General features: G+C 39.9%; 1 protein-coding gene across 3 annotated transcripts in view; it reads left to right on the forward strand.

The window, feature by feature from the left end:
• Positions 1-12494, forward strand: part of LOC148059805 (ERC protein 2) — a 155205-nt gene extending 142711 nt beyond the window's left edge. For all 3 annotated transcript variants that reach the window (XM_087781052.1, XM_087781050.1, XM_087781051.1), the window contains one exon: positions 11663-12494. The gene's annotated coding sequence lies outside the window, so the exon portion shown is untranslated. The remainder of the gene's footprint in view (positions 1-11662) is intronic.
• Positions 12495-13134: the final 640 nt, after the last annotated feature.

The following is a 13134-nucleotide window of genomic DNA, read 5'->3' on the forward strand; positions in this document are numbered from 1 at the left end:
TATTCCCCTTTTTATCTAATTAACAAGATCTATTGATAATTGTTCCCTCCTACTCACACTTTCAATTCCCTTTTCCCCTGGCTTTTCCACCCGGACCGATGTATCTAACAGACCTGGTTGGTTACCAAGAACAATTTCTTGATCCAACCTCTGAATTTAATGCATAGTGATTTTCACATAAACACTGCAAACGCCATATATTTTGAGAGGTCTACTGGAAAGACTCTGGGCGGTTTTATCAACCAAAAGTGGTTTTAGGTTGTTTGAAAACATCAGAAAAGTTGGCTTAGCGGTTAATCGGAACTGGCTGTAAGAGCTCTAAGGTTTTGCTTTTCTCAGAAGTGAACTGAGGACAGTGGTTTGACCTGGTGCAGATGGAGAAGAGGTAGATATGTAACGACTTCTTTTAGCTGTCAAAGGTTGTGTTTTAGGTTAATTTATCATTTTGTTAAAGGGAGATTTTGGTTAATTCTTGGAAGTGTTTGGTTACATTTGAATGGGACTTGGTCAGATTCCCTGTCCACTATTTAAAAGTATTTTGTTTGTCATTTGATGGTAAAAATCACTTTATTAAGTTGTTTTTGAGTTTCACAAATCATTAAGTTATCCTTTAAGACACGCTCGTCTCATTTTTAGAAATTTGCATAACTTCTGAAAATAAATCTTAAGAAAATGCCGAATCAGGAGCTCTGGACTGGTTTCTCTCCAACAAGATATTTTTGTTTCATTTAGGTTTACAGCTTTATTTTTGTAGTAAACTTGGCCAAAACCAGCATCTTGACGTATCAAAAATCACAGGCTAATGTTACGTCGGTAAGATTATGGTCTTTTTTTCAAAATAAAACGACTTTTGAGACAGTAATAATCAATAAAGTCCATTCATTTTATTATAAGATATGATATTTTATCATTTTTGGGGGGTTTCGTTTGCTTATTTTTGTACTTGCCATATCAAATATAGACAAAATTCAGAAATGCATAGACACTGCAAACCAATTTAACATGAAATTTTAGCTTGGCAGGATTCCTAAGAACTTGTCATGGACTCAAACAACAAATCCTGTCATTCATGAGTTTTTTATTTAAAGTCAGATTTACCTTAATTTATGTTAGTCTTGTCTGGCAGCAGCAGTAGTTAAGCCATAAGGTGACCTTTAAAACCTTCTTTAACCCTTGTGTTATCCCAGTGTCAAGGTGACCCAAACGCCTGAAAACAAACATGTTTGTGCTATCCCTTGTGTTGTCTCAGGGTCAAGGTGACCCATACGCCTGAAAACAAATGTGTTTGTGGTATCCCTTGTGTTATCCCAGGGTCAAGGTGACCCGAAGGCTCCGAACAATGGTGTTTGAGGTATCCCTAGTGTTGTTGAACGGCCTCGCTGGCTTCCAGATATACATATCCAGTGGCGGGCCCTGAGATAACACAAGGGTTAATCCAGATGAAACTCAGAAACACCAAAACAAGTTTCTTGTCCCAATATCAACATTTCCGTAATGTTTAGTTTAAATATTTTCTTATTGAGTTATTTTGCTAACAGGCAGACGTATAAATACAACTATCACATAACCTCCTTGGCCGAGTTAAAGACACAAGATCTTTTCTATTATTCATAGGAGCCACCAACGGGGAATAAAAGGTCTCTCATGCCCATATTAGTTCATGGATAAATATGATAAGTAGAGCGAGAGCGGTGAACATGAGGTGCTTTTGTCTGCTTTAGCGTTTTTCAAACTTTTCTCTTTTTTTTTTTCCCCCTCGAAACACGCAGCCGGCGGAGGGGAGATATGAGAAGACCACCAAGCTTTTTCAAATCCCACTTTCCCCCGCAATGTGTCCAATGTCCTGAGGCTCTTCTGACCTCAGCGGCGGCGCACACACTCGCCCGACAGCCTGATTGGTTCTTCCTGACACCGGACTTTACTCGTATTAAGCGCCGCGCCGCAGCTGCGCTAGAGCAAACACACTCAAAACCCACTTAGTATCCACGTTCACTTTGTTATCCTATTAATTCACAGTGTAAGACACATTTTTGGGGTTGATTGAGAAAACAAAGAGCCACACAAGTCGAGGAAATAAGCCAAACAAATGTTGGCTACCGACCTAATCCATATCTGGCTACCAGGTGCTGAATATGCAAGAATTATGACGCAGTTTCTGTGATTTTTTTGGCTGAAAGTTTAAGAAGTATATATTTTAAACTTGTTTCTTGTATGTTGGTTTGTTACAGCAGAATAATTAGAAAAGTATTTCTGAGTAAAATATCTTCTAACAAGCCCCACCCCTTTTTTTTCCATACCAGTAAAGCTGCTTCCACTTTGGCCCCTTTTTTCTTTTTTCAAATGGGGGTGAGAGGCTGTTACCATGTCAGTCGGTATGGCCTCTTATCAGACCATCAGGCTACCCTCAGATTCTCTTTCCAGATGGAAGTAAGATAGGGCTCCAGAGGCCCGGACCCCCGCAGACACTGAGAGCATGGAGGCCTCCCCTGATCTTCTACCTTATGGAGGTGCTTTAATGTGGCATTAGGTTTCACTCGTCTCCCCTGCTTGGCTGGGCCTGTGCCGGTCTTACGATGCAGGCGCGTTCACGACTCTTAACGGACGGGTTTAGAGCCGGGTCAAGGTGGTTGTAACTTTTCCCCACTAAGGAATATCGGTAGGGAAGTTGGTGGACGGTAGGCGTGGCCAGATCTCATATCTACACAGACCTTCAGTCAAGTTTGTTCGTCCAGTTTCTCAAACTGGTTCTTTCTTTCGGTGTTTTCTTCAGATGTTCTTTCCAAGAGTTTGTTTTGTGCGTTAAGCTACATTCCAATTCAGCCTAAAAGTAGTTTTCCAGTTTCTTTTCCCAGTTCTAAGCATGGTGATTACTTGGATCTCTTTGTAAATTGATTATCCCAACTTCTAAACTTGGTGGAAACCGGAATACCCAGGGTTTACGTTCAAATAAGGCTACAGAGAGTTTAAACTGTAAATAAAGGCAATGTTTACATTGTTTTTGGCACATAAATCCACTTTGTGTTGGTTTAATTATTTGCAGATGCGGCAGTGACGCAGCGGTGTTTATTGGGCATGTTGCTATGGTTTATTGTGCGCATAATGTGTAGTTTATCAAGACGACCTGCCAAGATGCCTGGTAAAGGCTACATATGAAGGCTACATAGTTCTTGGAAGAGTCCTCCTCAGCGCTGTCGCAATTGGAACACATTCCAGAACAACATCGGCCAATCAGATATCATGAATAGTAGCTACTTCAGTATCCGGTTCTTGTCACTTCCCATCATGTTTTATCAATAGTTTAAAGCATTAAACAGGATTTGGGTCATTGTCTGGAACAGGCTTGTGAAAATGTGAGAATTTCAAAGAATATATACTTCAATGTCTTAAAGTGATAGTTCAACCAAAATTAAAAACTTCACTCATTTTCTACTCACCCTCGTGTCGACTAAGGATTGAGATCATTTTCAGAGTAATCTGTTCCTTTTAAGAGTTATAGACAAAAATGCATGTCCATTTGAATGAAACAAATGTCGTACAAAAATGACACTTAAAAACAACCAAATACCTTCATACTGCTCGTCTGTAACGACCATCTTATAGTAAAGCCTTGACGAAAGGAATTGTTCCGAAAAAAATTAAACAATTGCATATTTTAGTTTCGTTTGTAGCAGAATTTAAAATAAAAACAAGTGATACAGACAGGAAGTACTCCGGGTTAATATTGCAAGCGCTTCCGGTGTAGACAGTAGACTGTATGCTCTCTGGAAGTGCTGGCGATTTTTACCCGGAGTACTTCCTGACTGTATCATGTCAATTTGAATGAAGATAAAGAAGTAGACAACCAAGCTCCAGACGCTATGGACCTTTATGTTGCCTATAACTCTAAAAATGAATAGATTACTCTGAAAATAACTCAACCATTAGTCGACATGAGGGTGAGTAGAAAATGGGTGAAATTTAATTGTTGGGTGAACTATCGTTTTTAGAAAGCATTTTACCATTAGGTGCATCATTAAAATTACAGGTTGAGTATACCCTGATGTTGCACTCACTGTAGAAACTTAGATTAATGGCTATTCTGCAGTCTAAATTCGTATTACGCATTAAGTGTTCTGGCTATTACAAAGACACTGTTTCCTTAAGTCAAGTAACACTCAAACCGTTTTAAGGTCTCAAGAATGAAAGTATTAGCAAATATTTGACTTGCAAGAGTCTGCAAACAACCCGTAACGCATGTTATAACAAAATAAATTGGAAAGAGAGGGAAATGTTAAAGTGAATTGTACACTTGCTAACTTTTCTTGAACAGCTAGCTACAAAATTTAAAATATAAAACAAGTGTTACAGTGAATAAGCCAGTTTAAAAGTAAAATGTAATAAACGTAACAAAAAGTTTTTAAATACAATAAAAAGTACTGATTATTGCATTTATTCAGTCATTTCTCCCTTTTTTTATGTGATTGTCTCAAATGACTCTCTTTAAAGGATTACCTATTTCGTTTTTTCAAGTATATTTTCATTTGGCAGATGACGAGAGTTTCATGAGTCAGAGAACGAACAGAAATGAGGTATTTACCACTATTTAACACCACATGTGTTTTACTGTTGTTACGCACCTTTTATATAGTTTTGTGTTCGCCCTCTGACTTGTATTTGAAAAATTCACTTTTATCCCAACACAAGGGAAAACACCTTATCATCTGATCTCACTTTTATAGCTCAATAGTTAAACTGTGATGCAAGAAAGTCTTTTGAGGTCAACTTCACTAACGCTCAGGCGAGATCAAAACAACTGCAGTATCATCTCTCGGTGTTATTTCTGCTTGGGCACATCCTGGCACTCGTCCTCGCAGTCTTCCATCATTCCTCAGAGGATTAGAGAGAAAAATTGAGAACAGTAGTAGCAGACTGTTCCGAACAAGAATCCTCTTTTTGATTTATGCTCGGCTCACCGTGTTAACTTTCAAATGTGTTTTGACAGAGAGGCTCCCGAGTTGTCAAAAACAAGCTGTAAGACAGGGATTCATCTGATCAACTCCACCTAGTGGTGCCGAGAAGAACAGATCATCGGCTCCCATTAATGGATTTTCAGTCGCAGTCATTAGTTCAGTTTTTGGAAGTGATTCGGTTCAAGTTGCCTGGGAGGAACTCCAGTTTCTAGAAAGCACCCCTCCACCTCCCGGACTGGCATCTGTGTGACTCGCTCACACTTGCTTTCACCCACTACGTGTTTGCTCAGATGAAGGAAATTATGTAATTAGCCTGTGAGGGGTTGTTTTTTTTTCTCCCCTTACTCCCCTACACTCTACCGTTCCCCCCCTCCGTCGACCCCCCTTTTTTCTGCACTCGCTCTTTCTCTTTCAAGCCGTCGGACGGCGGGAGATGGTTCCAATTTGATGAGGGGCCACACCCGAGCTCACCTCCGTCATTAATTACCATCAGTGGAGGGAAAGGAGCACTTGTCGTGGAGATCCATCTTAACCGGTGAACTTTGAGTGGACGTGAAGGAGGGAGGGAGGTCGCTGGTGCTTTAGGTCGATATGGTTGCATGGGCAGTGTTGTGGGGGGGTTGCAGGGGGCATTTTGCTCTCTAATTCCAGCCGGCCTGGAGGCCTGGAGCACTAAGAAGGGCCTCACTGTTGCTCTCTGGATCAGCCAGGTATTGCTTACATAAAAAGCAAGTGAAAACAGCTGTAGGGATAATTAGCTTGATTCTCCATTACATGCCATGAGGGCCAATAACTAAAAAATGGAGTTTTGTTTGGGTTAGAGCTACAGCCCCTAACCAGGAGGAAGTTGTAAAATTCAAGCTTAAAAAGAAGGGAGGAGAGTGCCCTCAAAGTGATGGTTGCCCCCCCGCTACATGGTAGCCATCGATGGAAAGATACTTTAAACCTATTTCTCTTCTAAGATCAAAATATATATGGTTTTATATTTGAGAAGACGATTAAAGTCGGTTTTTAAATTTAGTTAATCACCTCTTTTATTTACAGTTGGTCACAATCTTGTCGACTATAGGACAGGGATCAGTTGACTATGTTTGGTGGTGATCTGTACTTCAGACTTTATTCAAGAACATTTTAAAACATGTTATTCACTCGTATGGCTTCTAACTGCTGCTGCTCTCACCTCCATTCACAAAACCTAAAACCTTGAAAAAACCTTTCAAGAACAAAAAATGTGGAAAAATAATACAAATACAAAATAAATAAAATACAAGAGCGAATAAAGCTAATACACTTTTTTTTATTTTGTAAAGATAGTTGAAAGTGAAAATGTTCTAGTTTTCATATTTAATTGTACCAACTTAGTAGAAAATTGATAAAAAAAAACAGCTTCTTAATGATGTCGAGACTTATCAAACATTTTGTTTATAGAATATACGATATGTATAGTTTTTACTAGTAATTTGTATCAGATAAGTTGGTTATTGAGAGTTTAAATCAGTTTTGTTTAATACAGCTTTAGTTGTAGTGTATACAGGTGTAACATTCAACTAGTTCAACAAAAATATACATATTTAAAACCAGAGAACCCAGAGTAAACCTAAGCAAGCACGAGGAGAATTAATTGAACTCCTAACATTACGAATCCATGTCGCAAAGAAGCATTTTTTGGACATTTTGCTCAAGTTTGTAAAATGTACATGACTACTGGATTGATTAAATGAAAAATCCTGATTTACAATAATTTAAAAATGATTTTTAATGAAATTTTAAAATAAATGCCTTCGCTGTTAAAGGACCTTTTTTTAAACAAACTTGAAGAAAGTACTGGGTGGTGACTTGAAGAACAATTAATTTGACCTTTAATCCGTTATAAATGAAACTTCCTAGCATGGCCGTCCTGCACAGACAAGTTCGTTGAGCTCCGAAACCAATATAAAAAGTTGCCCAATTTTATGGGGATTTGGATAGAAATCCACCATCTTAGCCAGCCTTAATTGCTGCACCTCTTTTTGTCGTCACGGTTCATCTTCACCATAACCTACCTGTGACGTACTTGTGAGAGAGCAACAGGTTTGGCTTCACATCTATTGCGTCAATGCTTCAAAGCTGGTGTGAACCTACTCTTGTCTCCTGTTTCTTGCTCAGAGCAACAAGGAAAAAACTGCACCAGTTGATGGAATCTACATCTGCACCAAAATCTGGATATTTGGTTTTTCATCCCCTAATATGTAATCTGAGTTTGACGTCCATGGAAACGTGTGATATTAGATCAACGCCGTGGATTATGTTTTAAGTGCTTTCACCACGTTTCGGTCAGGAATATTTTTCTGGACGTCGAATCATCATCACGACCGAGACTCAATAAATCTGACACAGGATCAGACTAATGATTCGTCTTGTCGTTGTTTTCTTTGCCGGGCGTTTTTATCATAACGGCTATTCCTTTGACCGACCATCCTGTGTGGAACACGATCTCCTCTGTGGTCCTTTTCTAAGTCAACTTTCAAATTACTTTTTCTTCTCAGAGGAAAAAAACTATGTGTGACTTAACTGAACTTATTTTAATGTATTTTTTTGGTGCGTGCGACCATCGCCTCACGGCACTGTATTTCACCCCGTTTTCTTCCCAGAATTTCTAGTTTTAAGTCCGTCCCATTTGTGGAGGGAACTTGGCGGGGGGTCTTTGTACTTGTAATTTAATTTAGTGTGTTTCTCTCTTTTTTTGTCGGGGTGAAAGAACACCGACCGCAAGCTAATTCCGTCTCAAAGAGCATCCTTTAGCACTGGTGGTCCTGAGATTCTTCAAGGGTCCTTTTTAACAGGCAGTTTATATTAGCAGTACTTAAAGACAAGATGAATTTCGTCTGCTCCCGGGTTCCATGCCCCTTGCAAACAGATTGCCAGAAAGACATGAAATGTAAACTCGTCGAGAAAAACAGGACCGAGCCGAGTCAACACCACGCTGATTAATACCGGTGCGCAGGAATGCGTGCGCGGCGACTCGTCACAACACAGGAGCACTAAGCTGAATAAACAACTTTTTCATCTCCGCCAGATCTGCACGTTTTGATAAGTCAATCATTTTCTTGTCTCCGGCTGCAAGGCGGCCCGCTATTAATATGAGAAAGTGCTCTCCCTGCCTCCGAGCGGAGGAGAGGCGGGTCGATTACTCATGGACTCGTAGATAGGAATGACTGATTGGAATAAGAGCGAGATGATGGCGAGCTCCGTGCATCGGTGGTGGGAACCGTTTCTGACGGTTAAATATGGAAAGTTGTTGTTTGTTTTTTTTCCTCGTCTGTGTGTAAGTGTGTGTGTTGAGGGAAATCCATTAGCAAGTGCGTTTTAACTCCCTCACTTGACCAACCTTGAGTGAAGTGGCTCGGTGATAGTGCAGGAGAGTGTCAAGTGGTAATCTTTCACTTTTATCAGTTTGGCCATTCCTTTGAATTCGGACATTCCAACGAGCACTCCAAAGTGCTCTTTGTGTTTTTGCAGTGTATTGTCCTGAAATGTTGCGCAACTTTAAATGCCGAGACATTTGTTTTTCTCAATTTTTTTTTTTAACTTAATGGCCACGTACTTTTTAGTTTTAGTTTTTAATATTATGCTAAAAATCTGCTTCACATCCCAATTGCAGCCAAGTATGTTGTCAAAATCATTGTTGGGTTGGTAACTTTAAAATAGTGCTGGGTTACTTGAAGTAACTCGATACTGTCAAAGTAATTAGTTACTAGGGAAAGTATCCAAATTTGATTGCAGATAACTTTTTTTCAAAATTATAATTTCTTTAATTTAACTATTAATCACACAAACCTATTACAAAAACAATACCATCAACTCTGTTAAAAACTTTATTGTAAATGTCATTGAAAATGTATTTTTTAACGACTAATAACATAAAAGTCATTTTCATCATCTATTGATAAAAAGTTGTTCTGTAAAAATGGAAAAATTAATGTTTTAGCACTTGCTACCGGAAAAACGGCCGTAGTTACTTTAAGATACTTAATAACTTGTTACTCCCAACACTGGTCGATATAAAACAAATGTATATCTTCAACCAGTTTGACACAATATTGAGTACTAATTCACGGACAGAAATTTCAAAATTAAGAAATACAGCATCGACACTTTAGAATTCAAAATGAAGCTTGCTCACAACGTTCTGAAGATAATCTACCCCACCTTTAAGATTACGTACCCTTTCCCCACTATATAAATTAAATATTTTCGTGACCTGTTGTCAATCCACTTTACTTATTTTCTACTCACTCTCATGACTACTACGTTTCTGGGTTATTTTCAGAGTAATCTGTACCTTTTTAAAGGTATATATAGAGTTTTGAAAACAAACTATATCGATCTTAATGTATCTACTGGTTCTCAGTTGTCTTCTTCTTCACCTTTGTTCAAATACCTCCATGGTGACTGTCCATTAGGTCCATCTTGTAATAAGGAATTGTTCCCGAATAACCTAAACTTAGTCTATATTTTAAACTTGATTTAACAGACACTGCTAGGACAGTCAGCACTCACTGACAGGAAGGACTCTGGGTAAATATCGTGGTTGCTTCTAGTCTAATGTCTACATAAGTTTTTGCCTATAACTCTAAAAAGGAACTTTTTCTTGTGGAAAAAAATGTGTACTGTTTAAATGTATGATTGTTTATAATTGATTGTACAACAAAGAAGTTGAGATAGAAATAAACCATGGAGTCAAATAATAATAAAAAAAAGCATGATCAGAGACTGTAGCTATAATAGAAAATACACTTCAGAGAAGTGCGTCTGTGTCAGAGTAAGTCAATAAAAGCTCCATCAATCTCAGCCCCAGCATGTTGACACTTAGAATAATCAGACGCCAATAAACTCCCGTGAGCACATAGCGATGCTTGCCACATCATTAACACGACAAACGCAGGCGTCAGCGCGAGTTGGTGCGGTGAATGCATCTGTTGTGTCGAGCCGGAGAGGTGTTGACAGAGAAGAAAGAGGAGCGCATCAGCGGGCAGGTCGGGTTCTCGATCCTGCACCGCCAGGGGCGTATTCCTTGATTCCTCTGCTCCCCAAATCATTAACTTAAGTGCGGATGACGGCAGCGAAACCAGAGATCGGCTTCCAAAACGTCGACGGATTCGTGTGCAGACACACACGGTCGCGTCGCAGAACAAACGATGCTACTTTAATTGTGGCATCTGTAACGAAACGCTCCCCTCGCCCCGGTGGCCGATCAGAGAACATGTGACCCGGGAAACACCGATAACGTCTTCAGTGACACTCAGCCTTGAGTGATAGGCCGCGTCATTTCCGTTCCATTTACCTGCGTTTATCTTTGTGATTTAACGTGTGTCCTCTCCGTGACTGATGATAATGTCCTCCGTGATTGGTAGTTATTCTGGGGCCTGTTTGCTCAGCCAATGAGGCGCCCCCAGTGTGCGAGACATACATCATTGTTTCTTTTTTTTTTTTTTTTTTTCTTCCCCCAAACCCTCCGGATAGAAGTGAGTTGTTACTGACTGCTGCACTGCCCGGAATAACAGACACATTCCAACACAGGGACTTTTTTTTTTTTTTTTTTCCTCTCCCCTCCTTTTTTTATTAATGAGCACTTGATGTTTGGGCCGCGGCCAACCCAGACTTCTGGACCCTCGCCAGATGATTAGTGGAACACAAATGGTTAAGCTATAGTTATGGTCGGGATCCGTCTCGAATTGAAATGGACATTTCTGTACTTCCCTCTGTCCCGGGAAACGATGGGAATCCCAGGCGAAAGCATGTGTGGCCCCCTTGACTCGTATTAAGCGCCATAATGTGATATATTAGACAAGATGAATTTGAGCCTCTTTTCCTGAGCCGTTTCCACAATTCTGCCAGCGTGAGTGACATTTCAATTAAACGGAATATAAGAGGGGAAACTCACAGAGTGTTAGCAAATAAATCCACTTCCTTAATGGTTTTTAACATGTAATGTTGCTGTTTAAAGCATATTTAAATGTACTATTTATTTCTTCTATCTTTTCCCTCTTTACCTAAACAGAAGTATATATATAAATATATATATACTTTGTTTTATATTTGGTTTTACGTCCTCATTTTGGACAGGTTACTAATAGAAGGAAATATAAATAACCTGATGATGTTAGGTACGATTTATTTTCAGTTCATTTTTTTATCCGAGTTTATCGTATCTTGACTCAACACCTAGCATCTGTTACCCCTGAGTGACCCTATGAGGTATTAAGTCTTTTGTTTCATCATTTTGAGCAAAATTTGATGACACCTTTTTTTTTCTTTTTTTTTTAAGTACACGGCCTGAAATAAAATCCATTTAAATGAAAAGTAAACCAGCATAACTAGTAGGAGCATAACAGTTTGAGTCTAGGAAATAATAATTACTGCTTTAAGAAAAATAAAATTAAAAAGATTTGTAGATAATTTGGCCACAAAATAGTTTTTCTATTTTCTATTTTTCCATTTTTTTCAATTTTCTGTTCCTCATACCAAACTTTCTATCTGCTAAACCTTGTAGCGCGCAAGATTAAAATGTCGCCGACATCTTGCTGGCGTTTGTAGAAAAAGTCTAAATGATACTTGTCAGTTATTTTCGTTATATTCTATTGAAATCCTATCACCAGCTGCAAGATCATCGTTTGATGAGCATCTGCAAATGGTCCTGTTTGCGTCTGACTCATGCTTTTCTCTCCCCACAGCTTGGAAACACAGGTACGAGGCGCCCCGAGTGCGAGGACACACAGTCTTCCCAGTGTTCTGACCAACAGGCGCACATATAAACAGCTATTCATGGCAGAATGTCCTCTCCTTCAGCGACAAATGCCCTTAACCCCATCGTGGGTGAACGTCAGTCATCGGCTCGGAGCTCCGAAGTACTGGCGTGTGACCCACTTCCTTCGCTCGCCCCTCGCTGTTTCCAATAGACGGGGAGTTGGATTCATTTTACAGCTCCAGAACTTCTGGCTCCACATCAACCGAGAATCGTTTCCACCACTGTCGACTACCAGAGTAGCCGCGCCGAGCCAATGGAACCGGCCCGGGAACCCCTGCCAAGTCCAGGACCGCTTGATGATGGCGGTGTTTACTTCTGCAGCTAGCTTAGTGGACTCTTGCAAACATCACAACATGGACCTCAAAATCCACAGAGACCTTTTTTTTTAATCGAATGTGCCAAAAACGAGACGTCCTGGTTTACGACTCATCCTTCCTCGAGGACTTCAGAAGGACCGTCCACCTGTACGAGCCGGTCCAAATGGTCCCTCCTGTTTTTCCCTTTTGTTTCACCTGCTTTTTCTACATGAAAAGCGTCTCTGAGTGCCACTTCAGCTGGATGTGACTTACTTCTCTTAAAGTGTTTTTGTCCTTTCGCCCCTTTTGTGTGCACTTTTTGTACTGTGTGCTTGAGTGAATGTGTAGTTCCTGTGAAGATTTTGGGGGTTTTCACCCATTAATCGCTCCACTGTGTATTTTATTTTTCTTCTTTTTTTGCAGTGCTCAGCCTGTCTGAATAAAATCTGTTTTCATGCGAACTCCGACCACATTTGTTGTATTCCGACGTGACCGTTGACATGGATGGTGTTATTGGTAAATTGGAGCGCAACACTGCGTATTTTCACAAGATTAATGTTTCACCGCGGCTAATGTCGACTACAACAATAGGCTCTTGAAAGAATTCTTCCCACTTTTCATGGTCTACCAATCATTTCTCTCTTGCTCCCCCCCCCCACCCCTCCTCATAAACTCAGCCAGATGTTGCCCAGTTTTTTCTTCCGAGGGGGAACATGTGGGTGGACGAGGGAGGGTGGACGGAGGTGGGAGGCACGGCGAGGGAGGAGGGCGGAGCGCTAGCTTGAATGTTTTAAGTGCAATTCAACACAATTATGGTGTTTTGGCACCAAAAAATGATGAGAATTCCCAGTATAAGTAAATTCATCTGATATTTTTATACCTTAAAAAAAAAAATAGTTTGACATTTTTTTGTTGTATTTTTTATTTTTTATTTAACTGTTACTGCTGACTTAGTTAGATTTGAAGCATATTAACTCTTAAATTTTTGAAAGAAACTCTAATTCAGTCATTCACCGACACCTTCCCAGTAAGCTAGGGTCACAGCTGGACTGAGTGAAAACCCATGGAATGGTGCAACTCAAGACTAAGACGAGATATTTAC

The sequence above is a fragment of the Callionymus lyra genome, chromosome 19, assembly GCF_982586985.1.
Source record: "Callionymus lyra chromosome 19, fCalLyr1.hap1.1, whole genome shotgun sequence".
Classification (NCBI taxonomy): Eukaryota; Metazoa; Chordata; class Actinopteri; order Syngnathiformes; family Callionymidae; genus Callionymus; species Callionymus lyra.